This window comes from Strix uralensis, chromosome 1 (genome assembly GCF_047716275.1).
Source record: "Strix uralensis isolate ZFMK-TIS-50842 chromosome 1, bStrUra1, whole genome shotgun sequence".
Classification (NCBI taxonomy): domain Eukaryota; kingdom Metazoa; phylum Chordata; class Aves; order Strigiformes; family Strigidae; genus Strix; species Strix uralensis.
In genome coordinates, this window is record NC_133972.1 from 57614716 (window position 1) to 57623467 (window position 8752).

Consider the following 8752-nt stretch of genomic DNA (forward strand, 5'->3'; position numbering starts at 1 on the left):
ACCAAAGAACTTTTTCGACTGATGGAGTGGTTTGATGGATGGAACCCTGGGTCATGGGTCAGATCACTAGGATCCTCAGGACTCACGGGGTGGGGAAGATGGCTTGTAAATATTAGTATTACAATATTATGCAAATTTTTGTTTTTAATAGTATGCCTTACGACAGTTAGATATATGCTCTCTCACCTTCTGTCTTCTTTTTCCCTATACCTTTTTGAGATCACAATGGTCAAAGAAGAACTTAAAGTGTTTGAGTCATGGGGTAGGACATGAGAGACAAAAAACCAGGCCTGCGAGTAACATGGACTGAGAAAAATAGACTGAGAAAGACATAAAAGTTGAGGCTGATCTAAGGAATGCCTCAAACACTCGCAAGACAAATCTATAGTCACAGGGTGGATAGTGTGGAGGTTGAAGCTGATAAGGCTGCCCGAACAACAAGAGATGCAACTGGAGGAGGGAGCCCTGTGGAGACAGGATGGCTCTGCTCTAGTGCACCTGGCCAAATTTCAAGGGCCATCTGTCCGGTGAATAACCTTTGCTTCATTATCCACAAAATGCATATTAAAGTTAATACACCTCAATATGCTAATGAAAACTAACATGATCATGCTAATTACATCATCCCATGAAACACCTTACCCCTCCCCATACATGGGACACATAAGTATGTGAGTCGACCTAAAGGACAGACCCAAGGAAAGTGTGTATAAATCAAGGGGAGAAAAGAGAGGGGGGGGCCTGGAGAGTACAGTGAAACGAAGAAGACGGATGCCTCCTGGAACCCTTGCTGGCAGGATCGAAGCAAAAACCCAGACCGGTGATCTCTATTCCCCTATTCTCTCTATCTCCCTCCTTTCCTTTTTTCCCTTTTTCCTTCACTACCATTAAGAAATGCACGGCATACTATATTGCTTGTCACAACCTGCTATATACTTAGCCAATTATCGTGTATTCAATTAGTACATTGTGAGTAGTTAATAAATGTTTGGACTTTGAGACTTGTCTCACCGTTGTCTGCTCCATTAGGGATTTGTGAAACTGAGTCACTTGTCTCCCTCATCTGAATGGGACATGACAGCCCTTCCCCCCCAAAACCTCCTGTAAGGAATAGCCAGAAAAAATGACATTCATTTACATAGGGCCATATTTAAATTGTTTGGTTTTTTTTTTTTTTTTTTCTGTGCTGACAATAACAGAGCATACAAGTGCATGGTCACAATTTACAGAATAACTGAGGTTTATAGTTTGCTCTCTATAAAATTTGGTATTGACTTCAGTAGGCAAAGAGCTGGATAGAGACATGAAAGACAAGTGAAGCTCAAGCTGGTGAAAAGGAGTTAATAGCTACTGTACTTGTTCAGCACAGGTCTAACACAGGGCTTATGCTTCAGTTCAGTTCACAGGTGATGGATATTTTGACCGGGTCTATTTCTTTAACAGATATTCACTTCACTAACTGTATTTGCTGAAGCAATTTTAACCATGTTTTGAACATATTTAAAATTCATGGCTTTTATTTGTTGAGTTTTTTGCTTTGACCATGGGTAATTGCTATTTTCTCAAATGTCAAAGTGTCATGTTTTCACTAAAGTGTAAGCAACATTGTCAACTTAAGGGCATATGTTCTATGAAGGACATTTTACTGCTTTATATTTAAGAATAATAAAAAGACAGAATATATATATTATTTACTCTATCCCAAACTGGACAGAGTAAAAAACACTCTAGAAAACAAATAATAGAGAAAATGTGATGGAAAGTATTACATGAAGCAATTTTAGCTATTAAGCTTTTTTGAATTTTTTTTTCAGTACTCTCTTCAAAGCCACCAAAATGTTACTTAACCTCAAACTGCTCTCCAGTCTATTAGTCATATATACTGCATATAAAAAATATAATATATCTTGAAGGCTTGATTCAATTGCCCACCTGATGGTTGCTAGTGAAATTTCAGATGCTCCTATCTGCCATCCAGAGGTATTGCACATGGCAAAGATCTCCCTAAGCCCCATCACAATAGGATATTTCAGATACCGTCATTAGGTACTGCATTAAGTACATAACTGTGAGCAACTGAGCAAGTTACAAGTTACTGCCCTGATCTTTGAGGTGAGGTTCAGTTCATAGAAATGAACTCAAACACCAGCTCCTAACTGTAAGCTAGAAATCTAGTGCAGATGTCAGGCTGAAAAGTGTACTGAGTAGTGGCAACCTTCTACTGAAGTGGGCTTTCTACTTGCAAAAGTATTTGAAAGTCTTTGCATTAAAATAGAAGCCATAAAAAGGAGTTTATTTGTGCAACTGCAGCACTGGGAAGTGTTTCTGTCCCACAGGTTTGTTGCTATGTATTATCTCATGGATAGTATTTTATGTGTATAATTTCTCTCTTTCAATTAATACTCTTAACAGGCTTTTTCCCCTGTCCCTTGCTGATCATTTAAGAACTCTTTCTCTTTTATATTATTTTCTAATTAACCTACCCAGTTTGTCATTGATCATCTGTGTTTCATTGCTTGAACCTTGTTTCATCAAGTCCGACATTTGTTAGGGGATTACAATTAACACAAACCTAACAGCCACAGTTAACTGCCTTAGATCATCTGTAAAGTTATTATTTCTTGTTCTAACCATTTCATTATCACTTCACTTTTGTTTTCTCTGGTATTCCCCTCAGGGAACTCATCTGCAGAGTCAGTATCTTTTGTTTGTTTTCTTGTTTTGTGGATTCTAACCTGTAAGACAGTAGCTCTATATGACAAAATCATGACTTTTATTCAGTTATTTTTACTTCTTTAAAAAACGTTTTTTCTTTCAAATCATGTCAATTTTTCCAAATTCAGCAGTAACTAGACTCCTTCTCTTATATCCCTTCAGTAATACATAATCTTTCAAAACACAATGTGTTTTTTTCCTATCTGTTATAGTCCTTGGTCTCTTAATTTTATATTGTTTTCATCTTTTTATCTTCCAACTACCTAATTTTTAAAATTTTTTCCTGATAATCTTCACTCCATATTTTCTGCCTTCTTAGGCTCCATCATAAATTAATCTTGGTACATCAGCCTTCTCAGGACTATGAATTCAATGCCATCAGTGAATCTACAGTTCCTCACTACTCTGTTATATAGCATGATATTTATTTAATGTCTGAAAGGTAAAACTATTTCTTCTAGTAGTATAATGAATATATTTCATGACAGTCAATCTCTTGTCTGCTCTCACTGCACTCCTCAGCTTGCTGGAGATGCAATCTACCAGCCTGATCTATTTCCTAGGAACAACATACATTTTGAAAACTTGCCTTCTTTCATATGATATCAAAAGCCTATTTAAAGCCTATAAAATTTTAGTAATATGTTAATTTCTGTTCTTGTTAACTTTCTCGGGATCTGATTTATCACAAACAGCTGAGCCGTTGTGTTGATCTAAACCTGGTCTGCTTCTTCACTGGCCCTACTCTCATTGATATCTCAATTTATTCCTACAATGTCTTAGTAAATACTCTTCCTCTCACATTTAATAAACTAACTCTGCTGCAGCTTTTGCATTCATGCCTATCTCAGTGCTTGCTGTTGTTTTTAAAGCTTCTTGGAGAGCGACTGAGTTGATCAAGCTCCATGGATTCCCAGGATCTCTCACTTTCTCAAATTTTCTTCACTAGAACCTTTACCTCTTCTAAGAAATCTGGCACCTGTTCTCCCTTGGTTACACTGAGTGACTTTGTATGACCCCTAATGTGCCAAAGGATATTCTGTGTTTTTTACACATTTCAAAATATTTTTTCTGTCTCTTATGTTTCTTCAGACATACTTTATCATTGTTGGTGCTTGTATTTCCTTGCACAAATGTCTAAGTGATTTCTCTGATCATGTCATAAGCCCTGAGGTCTCATTTCTTTTGTGTATTCCTCTAAATCTTTGTGATCCTTGATTATCCTGTCACGTCTGCCTTTTGTTCCTTCCCTTCTTATCCAATGACTCTGTACTGTAAAATTCATAAATATGTACAGCCAGTTGTTCTTGTTAGATATTTAAGAGTTACTTCAGTGCCCAATGGTAGGAGGCTGCATAAGTCTGGAAATTGAACACTTAAAATAACACACACAGATGATGGCTTGCTTGCCTTACTGAGTGTTTGGGCTTCACTCCAGAGACCTGCAAGTCTCTATGAACAATACAAGGAGTTTGAGAGCCAAGCTGAGAGGAAGCACAAGGTTCAGTGTCAGGATACAGGAGTCCAAAAGCTGTTTCACTGTCAAGGGCCTATTTTACACCTAGCCTTGATTCCTGTACATCTAGTGTAAAAGATTTAGCTCTGAGTTGCTGGCTTCCTTACAGTCTGGTAGAAAGCTACTCAGATTGGGTCATATGTTGATAGCTACCTAGCCACAGAAGAGCTTTTCCTTACAGTATGTTGCATTGGGTGGTTTTTTTTAAAATGAAACACAAAAGACATAAATAAAAAAGCTAAAGATCCATATCTCAGAAATTGCAATGTATAGTGTTTTTCTCTAGATACTAATATTTCTCTTATATTGTGTATTCTAGGACTCTCATAACCATTTTATCACCACTTTGACCTGCTAGGAAATTGCAATTGACTATATTTTCTTCAGTATGCAGGTCATCTAATTACTTACCCTTAATCCATTAGATGTTTATATAAGGAAATAATCAAAAGTCCCGTCTTCAAACCTAGGTGACCAACTTGAATGAACTTGTTTTAAGACTGAGGAGGATATCAGTCTCTATCTTACAGACTACTTGACCTACTTCTAGCTGCAACCATAGACAAAAATCAATCATTCAGACTATCTTGAACCCAATTTTTTCTTTCTTCTGTATGCTTAAATCTATGCTAGGTCTCTAGGCATACTTCTGTGCTTTTACAACAGGATGTGGTCAATTTGTAGTCAATTTTCTTACCCATAACACAGGTTAACTGACCTAAACAAGGGCTAACTTCCTTTCTAGAGGAAAGCTCACCTAAAACCCCATTTTTCAATTGCAAAGTATTTGGAAGGCAATTTTTGTACCAGCTCTGTATGTGATGTTTTTCCTAAAGAAAAAAAAAAGAAAAGGTGAGGGCGTGTGTGTGGGAACTAAACGTGTAGTATTATAACTGAATAATTGTTCTAACAGTTGGAGTTTTAGAAATTAATCAGCTGTATGATGCAAAATAGATGTTAGTTATTATTACCATGGAAGCTCATGGGCTACGATAGAAATTAGATAAATGAAGTTGCTATAAAAATGCTAAGAGAAATTACATATATCTAGGAAAAAAACCCCTAAGTTCTGCTGAACCCAGCAGTTAGTAGAGCAGTGGAAATGGGGTATATTAACTGTATGAAAATGCAAACTGAATGGATGTACTTAGTGTTTCTTTCTGTTTGGAGAAGCTCCAGGATCTATACAAAGCTGCATGCACGCCCTACTAACTGTGTAGCCACCACAAAGCAATTAAAATGGCTACAGTATTTTACAGCTATCCTAAGATTCTGCATACAGTGAATGCATGCCTAATTTGAATATGGGATTGAAACCTTTCCCTGGTAACCCGTATTTCATTTCTTCATTTATAGTTTTTTCTGTCACTATTGTATGAAGATTTTATGAAGACTTTCTTTAGCTCCTTCTGTGAATTTGGGAGAAGCCCTTTCATTGACTTTCAAGCACACAGAATTATTAAGCTTCCTAGCTCAGGGAATGTATCCATGAAAGATGATCTAGAAAGTTTTGCCAGCTCTCATTTCCATAATGCATCTTTTGGGGTTATAAATATGGGTGTATGATGTTTCACAGCTTTTTCTACCTATTTCATGGCTTATTAGTGCATCTCAAATGCATTTTGCAAAGGAGAGGTGGATCAATAATTTCATTTTACATATCAAGAGACTGGGAGAAGTGAATTTTTCAAGGTCAGCTGGAGGCTAGTGGCTGATAGAGAGGCAGACTGCAGGTCTGAGATCCCAATTGGTTTCAACAGGCATATGGGAATGCTGCCTCTCATCTGGGAAAATAAAATAATACTGTCTTCTGATGTCTACTATCTCATCTATATACAAACGTGACTCTGTGTGCATGCCAGGTACACACATGTACTCACATATGCTGAGTATGTGATGTGCAATTTCTTTCTTACAGAAACTACTTTCTGAAATCTTGGAATTTTCTCCCTGTCTCACTCATCCTCTGCTCCAGCACACTGAAAAGGTCTTGACAGTATTTCATCTCATTCATGTGTTATCATTACTACTGTCAGGAGATTTTGGATAATAAATGCAGTGCTTTACCAACTAAAAACATTTTCTTTTTGCACTGACACAGACTCGTCAATAAAACCCCACGGCATGTTAACTTCCCATCTCTCAGATGTGGCACACTGACATTTACAATGCAGAGAAAGGTAACAAAGTGTGAAACAGATCATAAATCATTTAAAGAGAGTTAAAAAGAGACTTAAAACAAAAGCCTCCAGGAAAGGAAGGGAAAAAAAAAGTGGAAAAGTGAAATAGGCACCAAAAATTATTTTATACAAGAATGAAACGGTGACCTTTTCACCTATCATCATTCACATTGGTTTGCCTTTCTCAGCCTCTGGAGTCTAGAACAATTCAGTCAGTGTACAGAATGCTGTATGAGGAATGGACCTTTTATTTTATTATTACCCAGGGCATGATACCCTTGAGAGGAATGACAAAAAACAAGAACAGAGAGAAAGGGAAAACAATAGTCACTACTGGTTTGGGATAATAAAAGAAAGCAGCAAATGCAATATACTTAGAGATAGTCTTCAATTCAAAGTTCAAAAGGCAGGCAAGTGCATTTTATTGGAAACTTTTACATTTCAAAATATATTTTACAATCTTTTCACTCAGCCATTTAAATATGGGCTTTGCAGATGCCTGGAAATGTAGTGAGGGAAAGGGGCACACTTCATCATAGCTTGAAAATGTGAACGTACAAACAGTACTCTTCACCAAGGCACAGAACAGAAGGTTGGATATTTATATGATCAGCTCTAAATCATGATGTTTTACAGGCAAGCTATGTTTTCAATTATGTGAAGCTAAGATGGTGAGACAGACTTGTAACCAAAATCAGAAGTTGGATGGCTGTGTCAGAATCCTCAACCCCTCACCCCAGAAAAAAAGTATTTAATATGACAAAACTAAGTGAAAGCATTTTAATATGAAATACAAATGGTAAAATTTAACAAGTGTGGGCAGCTTGGTAGAACCCTTTTTATGGACAAGAGAAGCAAAGGCTGGAACTAGGAACTAAGACAATGTAGTGAGGTCACTGATAATTCAGCTGTGCCTATGCACATGCCAGGTAGTTCTTACTGAGAACAATAACATGCATTTATATAAAGCCTTTTGTTATCGAGTACTTTGCAAACATAATACATAAGCTGGGTCACCAGATTCTGAAACACTAGCAGTGGATTGAAATCTAATTATTGCTAAAAAACACAAAGCAAAAATATGTAACAATTTTTGGCAGGAAGAGAATAATAATAACATATCCAATTAACACTGTAGAAGACATTTTAGGTAGACAGATTGACATTAGTAAACTAGAACTTGGAAATTACTTCACAGTTAACCATTAGTTTTGCTGAGCACATTAAGGAAAAAAGAGAAAGCTATTTCTTGGTGTGAAATAGACTCAAGCTTGATCTGTGACTTCTGTTTGGAAGTGAGGTAGGACACAGCAGTAAGTAACACAGGCAGAGACTTAAATTTCCACTTCTCTGATCATTTCTGCTAGTTTCTAAATCATCAGTGATTTTCCAGCAAGTTATTCCCAGGCTGAAAGCAATAATATAACTGCCTTCTTTTCAGGGTCTCAGAGATAAAAGTCTGCTAGAGATCAACATTGTCCGAAATGTACAATATGAAAACAATGAAAAAAATGAATTTAATAGAATTAATAGGCAACAAAAATGAAATATCAATAGAAAACACTTGGGTCATTTTCACTAGCTCTAAAAGTTCTTTTAGTTCTCCATTGTGTCCCTTTTTAGATTTGGAAATGTGAGGTACCAACCCTTTCTTGCTAGGCCTTTAAAGTCATGTGCAGCTTGCAGTCTTCTATCACTAGCTCATCGTTTGTCCAGAGCTATTTTTCATCTTTCTCCCCGCAATTGAAAGTGCATTTTGAATTCCAGTCACCACCCTGAGATTTATTAGGCTACCTGTGTCCAGTCTGGATCTGACTGTGTCCAACAACAATGTCACTTTTCCGAGCAGGTCATCCTGTAACTGTGCAGGAACATGGGTACAGGACTGATTCAGTCTGTTGTTAAGTTGGCTCACACAAAGAGTTCCACCCAACTAATTTTAATATTTTTCTAGTGACATTAGATTGCTAATGTCTATTTCTTTATCTGATTAGTGAGCTTCAATATAGTACTTAATTTCAATTTTCCTCCATTTAGAATGCCAATAAAATGAAGTCTTTTAACTCTGTCAAAGGTTGGGAAGGAGATGCAAATAGCTTGTGTTGCATAGCTATTATAAGTCTGTGGATGTTTCTAAAGCTATTGAAAAAGATCAGAAGAGAACAAAATACAAACATGCATGAGGAAAATAAAAGATTAATTTACATCTTCTCAATGCTCAAGTATCCATCACTACTTGAATTCCTCTGACGTTTTTCTCAGCATGTCTGATCCTCCATTTTCTTTTTGCTCCACCAGAACTCATTGTTTTCTGTAGGCATTGTTCCTGGGTAAAAAAACT